The sequence below is a fragment of the Hippichthys cyanospilos genome, chromosome 6, assembly GCF_059441005.1.
Source record: "Hippichthys cyanospilos isolate Australia breed blue-spotted pipefish chromosome 6, RoL_Hcya_1.0, whole genome shotgun sequence".
Taxonomy (NCBI): domain Eukaryota; kingdom Metazoa; phylum Chordata; class Actinopteri; order Syngnathiformes; family Syngnathidae; genus Hippichthys; species Hippichthys cyanospilos.
The window spans coordinates 10,088,058-10,100,000 of NC_142374.1; the positions used below are offsets into that span (position 1 = coordinate 10,088,058).

An 11,943-nucleotide genomic window follows, 5' to 3' on the forward strand; every position below is an offset into this window, starting at 1 on the left:
GCCACTTAACTGAAGATGTCAAATTGCAACAACTGAATCTTCACTTAATCTTGTCTGAAACCGTGAATGACAATAAGCTATTCAGTGTCCTGATCTGATTTAGTGTGTAATAGTAAGATGTCCTTATCGGCCAATCATATCAGACCAAGAAGCTCTTAAAACTTCTACAAGGGGAGGAAGTATCAATGTGTTTTGATCTGCTTGAGGTCAGATGTCCTTGGCGCTCCAGCCATTGATTCACCCGATGTACTTCTCTTTTATGAGCTCAGTTATCTGGAAGGCCTTTTCATTGAGACTCACAATGCCAAGATCAGATTCAATAGACATGGAGTAGAATTTTAACGTCTGAATGTGAGCTATTACGTTTCATAGACAACCTTTATTTGTCTGAGAGCCTCGAGATAGACCTCAAACAAAGAGAAAAAAAGAGCCAACCGTTCAGTACACCTACATTCACTGACCAAAATTGAGTCTTCCATCTATTTACTTTGCCGATCACTGATACAGTACATGGAGATAATTGAAAAGCAAAGCCATACTCCAGTAGTCGGTTTTCATTAGCGCCTTGGGCGGCCCCTTTGATGCTCCTGATCTGTCAGATCCATAATGATTTCCATTCTCTATCCATTTCCACGGTCATCTGGTAGTCATCAGGGCTGGGGAAACAGCCACCAGGTAGCTCTCATCTCACTAATGCTCCACTAAAAAGAAAGTGAGGCAAATTGTCATCTGGAGCTGTAATGATCATATATGACACAAATCAAGATGTGTCTTATTACCTATAGTCTATAGTGATTGACTAGTGACCAGTCTTATCTGTCCTCTCACCCATAATTCATAGGAATATGTTCCAGCTGACCCATGGAGCTGAACAGGATAAGCGGTAAGCGAACGGACGACTCGATGTTTGGATGATGGCTTAAGAGATATTTCTGTATGGTATGTTCGATCAGTCTCAAGTGATCATTTGTTTGCATGTCTTCTGTCTACTCTTGATTTACCTGCCAGCGTCATATGATACCCTGAGTATTAATGTTTTCTATTTCACGCTCTTTGCTGTGTCTCTATTGTTTGCATTAAGGACTATAATGACCTTAGGAGGCACCTTGAGCCTTCCCTTGCAACTTATAAAAGTATAAAATCCAGCTGGTTAACATCCAGCGGGAATTTTCAAGCTCATATAAGTGAACAGAGCAGACAATGAGATGAAATAAAAACTAATAACCACAACATGACATATTTCTAATCAAATAATATAGACCGGAGGTTGTATTAAGACTTAAATGCTTAGCCCAACATGAAACTGAAGTCAAATAAAACTTTAGATTATGTCAGGTGCATTGGTAAGACAAGCATGGCAGGATGTGTGAAACACAGAATTTGTAACAAAGTTGGACAGGGAACATTCTATAAGTGGTACAGGCTATTAATTTTTGAAAAACCGAAGCTCAAATATGAAGTAAAATAAAATAATTTTTAAGAAAACAGATTTTTTTCTTAAATATGTCATGTAGCTTTGTTCCTTTTTGAGTTTTTTTTTTCAATTCTGCTCTTTTTCCTTTCGGACTTGTGTTCCTGGCATATGCAACATGCCTATTATTATTATTAGTATTATTATTATTATTATTATTATTATTATTATTATTATTATTCATTCATTCAATTGGCCTTTGATACTCTTTTTTGGTCTTAATGATGGTTTTTTTTTTCCTCACAACCATGACTAAATTATGACAGAAGGAACCAAAGCACAAATAAAGACTGCAGATTAAATACCCACAGACCAATTATACAATGAGAGACAGCTGGGAAAAACAAGAAGAGGGGAGGAGCTGATTTGTTTGCAGAGGAAAGCAGATGAAACCAATTAGAGATTTATTTCTGGGACATTCAATATACTGTATGTGCATGAAGATCATTGTTACATATAACCAATACCTATGACTGCGGGAAAAAAGTCAGAACAATCGGATAAGTCGAATAAAATTAAATCGACTGAAAACACCAACCAAGACAAGATTAGTTCAAAGAGCTTCTCAAAAGAAATGATACAAAGCACTAGGGCTGCATTATTCAAGACATTTTAATGTCACTATAAACAATGGTAGGGGGCAGTCACGTATGAAACGTGCCCAGTCAACTCACCAAGAAAAAAATAAATCCAAAAGTAAAAATGTAAAATAACATCAATGAATCAATCAATCAATCAATCATATCTTATATTTAATCACAAAGGGCTTCACAGGTGAAAAGAGGTCACTTCGAGACTTCTTTTTAAAAAACAAGTCATACAGAGACATCTTTTCAGTGTAAGGTACACAAGCAGCATCCCCTGTCAAAGCTCCCAGAAGGGGAAGGAAAAACTCAAAAACCCCAATTTGGGGAAAATCAGAAACCTTCAGAAGGGACCACAGGTGGGAGGAGCCCCCTTCCAGGCCCACAGGTTGAAGTGAATGCTGCATGTACCAAATACAGACAAATACAGATACAAAATAAAGACAAATACAGATACACAACATAGATTACAGAAAACATATTGTGCTATATCGTGCAATGATGTCTTGACAGCAGGCAGAGCCATTGGGCTTCCCACAGTCCGGCCAAGTGGACTGCAGATGGTCGATCTCTAAACCCGCCTTGGTCGGTCAGCGCAAAGCCAGATGGGGGCGGTCAAGTCATCCTTCAGCATCTAGCTAGCCCCCTCCCCAAGCCGGGAGAAGGGGACAGGAAAAAGAAGAAGAACGCTGCCGACAGGCCCATCAACTAAATGCTTGCGAGTATGAATGTGTTTTTAGTCGGGATTTAAAGATTTCTACTGAGGTGGCTGCGCGAACTTCCATAGGTAGGGCATTCCATAGTACTGGTGCGCGAATGGAAAAGGCCCTTTGTAATGGAGGTGTCGGAATAGCGCCCAAACTTGTGACCTCCTTGAAAGGACTGTATTTGACCGATTCAGAGGATCCTCAATCTTATCAGGTTGTCCGGCCAGAACATAAAGATGATGCACACTCTCATGCCACTCTTTATTTGTATATAATGTTCTATTTATTTATTTGGGTTGGTGTGTGTGAGGGTGTGTTCTGTGTTTGATTGTGTGTTTGTTGTGTTTTCTATGTGCGATTGTTGTTGTGTTCTATTCTCATGGACGCACGAATAATAATGAAAGGAATGAAATAATCCACCGAATGATTGAAAGCAGAAAAAATGACTGTCCGTTACAACGATACCTGCCGACTGAACGGTGAAAGAGCAAAAACAAACTATGATAGTGTAAACAGAGTCCTGATTGGTAGTGGAGGAATGAAACACAACTTGTGATTGGTTGCTAGGCGGTTGCTAGGAAGATCACATGACTACAGGAGAAACATGTCCAGACGTAAATAGTAATAACAGAACAATACAAACACAAAATCGTTAAGTATAATCAGAAACTTCTTAACACCCTTGATCCCGCGGACTTCTTTTTAGCCCGGGGGTCGATAACAAACCGGCATTTTGGGAGCGAACGGAACATTTGGTGATGCTAAGTCGACGATTTATGAAGGAGCAAAACCGTGTAAAATTTTATAAGTAATTAACAACACCGTAAAATCGCATCTCAGGTGTATTGGAAGCCAATGCAGTTCAACTAGTATCGGAGTAATATGATTGAACTTTCCCGTCCTTGTCTCGCTGCTGCATTTTAGCTCCAGTTTGAGGAATATCTTTTAGATATATATCTTCCATGCCAGGGGTCACCAACATGGCGCCCGCGGGCACTGGGTAGCCCCCGAGTATCACATAAGTAGCACGCAGACCTGTTCTGCAAATAGTTTATAAGTGGTAGAGCATTGTAATTTTTTAGGAATTTTATTATTTATTAAAGTTGATTTACCACAGCTGTTTCTTAATTATTGTGAAAAATCAATAACATGATCAGGGTCTTCACATAAACTGGTAGCCCTTCATATTACTCGGTACCACAGAAGTAGCTCTCAGTTTCAAAACGATTGGTGACCCCTGTTCCATGCAGTGTAACACGCCTATCATGACCCTCTGACATAGAGCCTTGACGTTGAACGATAGGGTTACTTGCAATGGCGTCCTGCCTCCCCTGCTACCCATTATCAGAGTAGTTGGTGTTGTTGCTGCGGTCGTGGCAACGGTTACATCCAGTAGCATTGACCTGATTTCCGATTCATCTTATAAATGAATCCCAATGATTGCCCTAGATGGGATATGGCGATATTATAATACTGCATACTGTGTGATTTGCTGTTGCCAGTGATTTGACGGAGACATGGAACATGTCAAAGAAACAGACATTGTGGAAAAAAGGCAATGCATTCTAATATGTATATTTATCAAACTTAGGATGGAATAGCAATGAAAATGTTAGGTAGTCCTCTTATAATATATATAACAAAGACAACTTGAAATAACAAAAAGAGAATAACGTGTCGGGTACACTGACCTGGAAACAAATATGAATAAAATATGAATGATGAAAGATGATTAAAACGCAAATGAAAGAATAAAAAAATGACCTTAAGAGTTGCATAGAACAAATAAACATGTTGATGGAAGATGATTCAGAATTTTGCATCACTACAAGGAATGACAAAAGTCATGAGTTCAAAGAAGTCATGGAACATCAAAATAGTTGTACTCTTTTCCCAAAAAGATACGTTTTAGTGGAGGTGTAGAAATTGGTCAAAATGTTAGGACACCACAACTTGTGAATTGCTCCTCACCTCATGATTGAATGACCAACAACAATTTACATAGTAAACAGTAAGAACCTACAGAAGGAAATGGGGGAGATTACTGGAATGAGAGGCAAATCTCACAGTCTTGAAAGCCTTCATAATCTCATCCACTACAAAAGAGTTAAAAGTAGAAATGGAGCACATACTCTTAAATGCAAAAACTGCAGTCTTCAGAGACAAGGTAATAATAGAAATGACGGAAATTAATTTTAAAGCCAGGAAGGATGCTTGCAGATGAGACTGCCAAAATGGAAACTAGGCAAATATGAAGGTTATAAAAAAATGTCAAAACAGATGCTTTGATGAAAAGGAACATTCGAAGCAGGGCTCAATCCCCAACATCTTCTGCAAGCGCTTGTTACTTGTTAAACCCCTCATGTTGCCTGTTCGAGCGCCATACTCGCCAATACCTCAGAGGTCCTCATTAGTTACTCGTGAAACTTCACCAACACCAGTTTCTCATAGATTTCACCGGTATAAAATGGAGACAACATCCACATGCATTACTATGTTTGTTCTAACTTTGATTATAAAAACTATGTGAAAGAAATAATCAAACATCCTATCATCTCAGCATGAACATTAACATATTCGATGGGGAGCCATTCCAATACATTTCACTCTTTAAATCCTTCGACATGTGATCACAGATTGGAAGTCAAACTTGTGACAACAATGTTCGACCTCTGCATCTACCGGAAGCTACCAGAAGTAAGATTGGGTAACCCTGAAAATTACCCAAGAGGAAAAATGTTGTCGAATAAATGTTCTGGGTGAAACTATCGAGTGACAGAAAATCACTGTCATATTCCCCACGCACTGTGCTTTGCCTTTCTCCTTCCGCCACGAGGGAGCTGAGTCACCAGCCACACACCTGACGGCATTTTGTCATCAATGACCTTTTAAGTGCGGTCGGAGCAGGAGAACGACGTCAGGTTATTCCATCTCCACTCTCCGAGAAGCCGCTATGAAGTTCCCAGCTGTCTAATTCCAGGTTGATCTCTTTTGAGTGACTTTTGGTTTGTACTTTGTCTTTTACCTTTTCTCTACGTTCGACCATTGTTGTTCTTTTTTTTCCGAGTCATTCTCCTGTAGACTCTGCTCCCTCGCTGCCTTGCATTTTATTGGACTGAAGACTCTCTGCATTTTTTGTCTCACTTTGATATGCACTTTGTGATTTTGGTTGTACTTTATCATTTATGGACTTTTTTGTTGTTCGCTTGACGTGCACCTTTTTTGAAATGAACCTTTTTCTACTGAACTCTACCGGAGTGCCTGGTTGAAGTCTTTAGTCCTCTCGTGTCCCCTGGTTATAAGTGATTGCTCTGAATGTATGGATTTTGCAATAGCTGTGTCTAGTTTGTGTTAAGTTTGGACACACCCTCTCATTCAATTTTGTAAAGTAATGATGGCCACACATTTCTTCAGTTTTCTACTTGGTTATTGCCATAATATGAATGTCAACAGTTGGTTATAAATTACAGTCAAATGTTGAATTCATATTATAGCCTATAATTTGAATTTTAGCAGCTGTCCAATAGGGCTTTCGACTATGTATCAACCTGACCTCTGCATAACACCATTCATTCATACAACCTGTATTTGAAACAGAGCACTAAATATTCAAAGCAGTACATGCAAATGGTAACTTTGTACTGTACTTCAGTGCAAGGACAGATTTCAGTTAACAAAAGCAGACGAGAGACTTGGTCCGTGTTTTTCATGCTTAAAATAGGCACAAGTCAGGATGGTATAGACAGTTTCAAGTGTCTTAAGAGCTGAAGGTGACAGCCAACATCTCCTCATGTCAGGAGGCAATCTACATAAAATCGGGACAAAACAATGGGGCTAGCAAATCCGTAGGGACGCAAAGCTGAAAATCAAGACGGTACCGGTTAAAGCAGGACACATGGTCACTCAATCGTAAAAGCAACTTGAGACAATATCATCATTATTCCTGTAAATGCTCTAACAGTAGGTATTTTTTTGGCGGTGTGCCATGGGAATTATAGTAAATTATGTAACTAAGTTCAACAAACCATTCTTTGGAAAGTTCTATTTCTTGCAGCCTAGTGTCAGTTGCAAACAAAGAGATTGTGTAATAGGCAGGACGTTTTGGGCAGAGAGTTATCTTTCAGGAAATTCAGCCTTAAATGAGGCGTGATAACGCCACTATTCAAGTACAATTCCCGAGTGACGATTTGACAAAACACTTTAAAGTTGAAGTTTAACCCCATCACAAATTGCGATAAATTGTAACTGGGTAACAGCTTGATTTTGTCTGTTTTTTTCAGTTTTTGGTTGAGATTGTTACCGGTAGTTTAGTGACGTATCCGGCTGACTTGGGCAGCTGCAGGCAGTGGTATTAACTTTCCAGATCAATGTGAATATGCTGTTTGTCTTTAAATGTGTGTGCATGGTGAAAGTAAGCTGAGATAGGCGGCAGCACTCTATTACCCTGAAAACAATAACTGGTATAGAAAATGAGTGGATTCTTTAATGATGGTAAACATCAGTGATTGAAACACAGAGCGGCATGGCCACAGGGATTCAAAAATCAGTGGTAAAATCCATTAGGCATAGCGAGGCACTCCCATTGTTTCAACCTTGACATGTTTTATCAACAATAACTCCGTTTAGACCTGTGTTCTCATATTAGCTTATTCTAAAAATGACTTTCTGTGTATCTTGTCCACACAAGAATTTTGTTTTTGCTTTGTCTGAAAGGCGGCAATCAGAATGAATTAAGTCACACGGACATGCAGTTGTTTCTGGCATTAAGTTGGTTCACCAGCTTTGGGTCTTCATTTTCAGTTTCCATCAAGCTGTCCTGTTCCACTGACTTGCCCGGGTAATGAATATGAATTGATGCTCCACAATGAATGAGCTATCAGCCTTTATGTTGGCTGAGTGCCCCGAGAAGGATGTCACCTGCAATGAGCCTTTTTATTGCCCTTCTCACTCCTGCATACCAAACAGGTCCAACTGGCTGCCTGTACCTGAAGGATGTCTGTTCATGGATTGACTTTTTACATCATACAATCAGCGTGAGGATTCAAAAGACTTCTTTTATCACTACTTTAATTGTGAAGTATAGCTAGCATTGATTTCATTGGCTTGCTAATGATTTGTTCAAACGAACAAATCTTTAGCGTAAACGTATCGGTTGAGATCACTTCAAACTCCACACAGGAAGGCTGAAGCCAGCTGGATCCCATAACTCTGAGGCCTTCGTGCTAACCATTGTGCCACCCAGATTAATGATTTGATTGTAGTAATCCAGTACTGTAAAAAAAAAAAAAAAATGAGGGTTCCAGCACAACGTGTAGAAAACACTTTTGGCACATTGAAATGAATAATTTTGGACATTTTCAAAAACAATACTATGCATGTAGGGACTCAGGCCCTACGGCGTATTTTTAAAGCTGACAGAAGGTAAGTGCACCATAAACCTTAGAGGAGACCTGCATTCTGGGAATTTTTGGACAACAGAATAAGACTAGGTCTTGCATGAAATGGTGTTTTAATGCTATAACTTTGGTGATATCAACAACTTTGAGATGGCTAAAAAGGTCTTTTGCCAAGTCCCATTTTGATTATTTATACACCATCTTCCTGAGTGATCTACACCGGCACTCTGTTCTTTTACAAGACCAAATTTAAAAGGCTTGTTGTATATCAATCTGTGTTTTGTGCTTCACTTTCTCTTTATTGAGATGGATATCAACAATGTTATAGCCGAAAAAAATCACACACACACACACACACACATATCAAAACAAGCCAACGATCTCTTACTGAAACCAAAAACCTCTTGATGAAATTCAGTGTTGTTCATTAAATAACAACTGAATATACCTTCAGAATGTATCAGATGTATTTACGCCGACACAGACCTATACTTGAATGAACCATTTATTTCCTCTTTTTCAATGAATCATACTAAAATTTCTCTTATCCATCCCTTTCTATTCAAAGCAACCACAATACTAGACACATATCTCAAGGCAGTACAGTTCTTACATCAACTACAAATAATATAAACATTGTTAAATTAATACCTCCATGTCTGAGTCAATCAAAATTAGGCATATGGCCCTTATGAAGGAAGAATATTTAATAAAGTTCTTTAGTTGGACCTTATTCGATAGTGGTAGAGGCAGACCTAAAGAAGTGGAGTGAACTTACTCAATCTAAATTTTGGAATTTGCACAAAGAAACAATATTTTGGTACTTGAATGGAATGATTGTTTTAGAGTATTCTGTCCTGCATGGGTTATCAGAGTCAAGATCTTAACGATTTAGGTGGAATGTAAAACGCTGATGCTTTATTTGATACCTGATCCAGCGCAAAGGGGGATGATGGGTAAGACTTAAACTGTGGATGAAATAATATATTCCACAAGAGATTGTGTGTGTCAGGCCAAATCAGGTCACCGATTTGAAAAATGGAGTCAGTGTAAAAATGGTTTAAAATGGTTTTCTGAAAGCTTTAATTATCCTTGTCCCTCCCCCCAAAATGCCTTTGTGGTACTCCAATAAGCAAATGATCCCATCCTGTCTCTGGGTTCTGCAATGTCCCACTTCCAAACTGAGAATACTGGTGCAGCCGGGTCATTAAATATGGATCTTCTCCCCTGAGTGCGTTGCTGCTGCAAGAACAAGTAGGAGAGATGAGAACAGTAGAAAAGAAGAATGAGAGAAACAGTTCAGTGGTTTCAATCTCTTTGTTTGCAACTTTTGGTTACAGGTAAACTACTGTTATCCTTCCTTTTCATAATCCTATTATTTTTACTGAAACTATTTTTAAGGGTTGCATGAGCTACAGTATCAATTTATAGAAGACATCTGTCAAATCTGGTTGGCTACATTGGTAGGTTTATATAAGTCGAATTCTGTAATGGTATTTCTGACTTCGCAATGATTTTCCTATTCCCAAAGTTCAAATATTCATATATTCGTAAGTGTCTTGCGTTCCAGCCTCAAGACAGACAAGGACAGATACCCTGGTGTCTAGTTGTTATGCCAACATGTAACTTTAAAAGGGATTGTGTTGATTTCATGAGTCTGTTTGAAAGGGCAAATTTATTGTAGATTTTAAATATCCATCGTAATAACACATAACTAAAATCAATGCGTAAGCAAGTAAGGCACAGCCTTGAGAGAGCGTACATAGACAACATTAGAAGAAGTTCTGTGATTCCTATTTGAGCCAATAAACTGTAGTCTTAGACTAGAGCCGGGTTTCACGCTGGTGAGAAGTTGCTCTATGGCACCCCGTTGGAACTGTGTTTATTTTATTTTTGCTTTGCTCCTAACACATGCTGTTTTCTCAAGAAATGATTTATCCATCCAGAAATTCCACTGCAACAATCATATTGCAAATTGTTAATGTTTTCCCCTTGAGATTCTTGGAAGGACAGCAATAGCTTTTTTCTTTTAAAAGCAGTGCAGATGTGCAAATTACTGGGAGGTTTCTCAACGGGGCAAAACGAGTCAACGGGAGGAACTAACACACCAACAAAAAGGAATCAAATCAACACAATTACAGAGAAACTACAAAAGCCTGGAAATGCCGATGTGAGGTAAATATTTTCGACCGTCAAACACGTTTAAATGCATATGCAAGCATATTTGAATGTGTTTGCAAGTACAATTGAACATATTTAAATATGTTTAAATGTACTTGGAATTACGTTCAAATATATTGAACGTATTTATGTATTTGTGAATGAACATATTTGTAAATAGCTTTAAGTGCACATGGAAATGTGTTTGAACATGAACACTTGAACGACAACCCCATTGCACTATGGACAAAAATGCTTGTTTTTCCTACAATTACATTTGAGCTTGTTTGCAAGTACATTTAAACATACTGTATTGTCAAATGTATTCCAATGTTCCTGTAAATGTATTTGAAAGTACTTTCAAACAACATACCTGGGAGATGAGTCGATCTTGTATCACACCTGGTAATTTGGGATTTTTAATTTTTCGTTAATGAATTGCCAAATGTGCCCAGGGCACAGCAACTCTATCTGCTAGAACACCAAGTGAGGCTGACCAAATTCATAAACTCTCTAATCTACACTTGCCTCTACACCAAAATGAAGATGAGGCCCTTTTTTTTTATCAAACGCAGGTCTACTTTCTGTTGCCATATCATCAGGTGCACCACAGTGGCAGCAGCTCCATTTGTCCTAACGCCCAGTGAGGTTGAATGCGGTCCCAAGCACAGCAAACTACTTACCCTGGCATGAAAATGAAGTTGGACAATTTTTTATGGAGAGCCCACAGGTGGTCATATCGAAAAGAGGGCCCCAAAAGTTTAATACGAGCAATATTTTTCAGATTGTAACAGGTTGTGTACCCTGTGGCTGACTGACACCAACAGCTTGCTAGGTACAGCTTCCCGACAAACCGAATTAGAGTAAGAAATACTGTCCTCCACAAGTTTAAGTATGAGAGTACTAGAGTTGAATATGAGTGTTCCACAAGTCAAAACCCCGAACCTGAATAGTTTTACCTACAGTGCACTGATAATGAGGTTTGTCTTTGTTCAATGTGACTCATCTTACTGTGCTACACGTGTAAAGGGATCTATATTCATAGACGGTGCATCTGCAAATGAGCATAAGCACTGATGCATCTTGATTTTCATTTTCGCCTCTTTAGCACCAGGTTGAGGGTTCAGACCAAAGGCATTTCCTTTGACACTCGGCGCACCAAACAGTTTGGTGGCTGAAAATGATTTAGACATCACAACAGCTGCAACCACATCTACCTATTGGCTCAGGTAATCTTATACGGTTCTTGGTAAATGGTCTTTAATCTGGGTGGTTCAGTGGAAGAGTGGTTAGCCCATCTGCCTCATCCATAGTTACCGAATCCATAGTTAATAGTTAATAGATAGTTGCGATAGCCAATCAGATCACTAGTCAGCAACATTAACACCAGCTAGAAGGCCTCACGTTGAACGTGACATCTACGTGCCATGTGATTGGATGGATTTGATGAAAGGCAGCGCTATGCAGATCAACCCCGTGTAGCTTGGTTGATCGAACAATCTACCCTACGGTACTGCATTAATGGTGACCTTTAGCAGAAACATCAAATGACTCTACTCGCTTTTTTTCCCACAATGGCTGAAGGAGAGGAAATCGTCAACCAAGTCATTGAAGTCTTTTGAGGA

General features: G+C 39.0%; 1 protein-coding gene across 3 annotated transcripts in view; it reads left to right on the forward strand.

Moving 5' to 3' along the window:
• The first annotated feature begins 840 nt into the window (after positions 1 to 840).
• The window catches only part of prmt8a (protein arginine methyltransferase 8a), a 40,329-nt gene continuing 29,226 nt past the window's right edge, over positions 841 to 11,943 (forward strand). Inside the window, exon 1 of one of the 3 annotated variants that reach the window (XM_088416927.1) lies at positions 841 to 883. The gene's annotated coding sequence lies outside the window, so the exon portion shown is untranslated. Of the gene's footprint in view, positions 884 to 10,231; positions 10,334 to 11,943 lie in introns of those variants that run through there. The other 2 variants (XM_088416928.1, XM_088416929.1) reach the window with 2 other exon arrangements.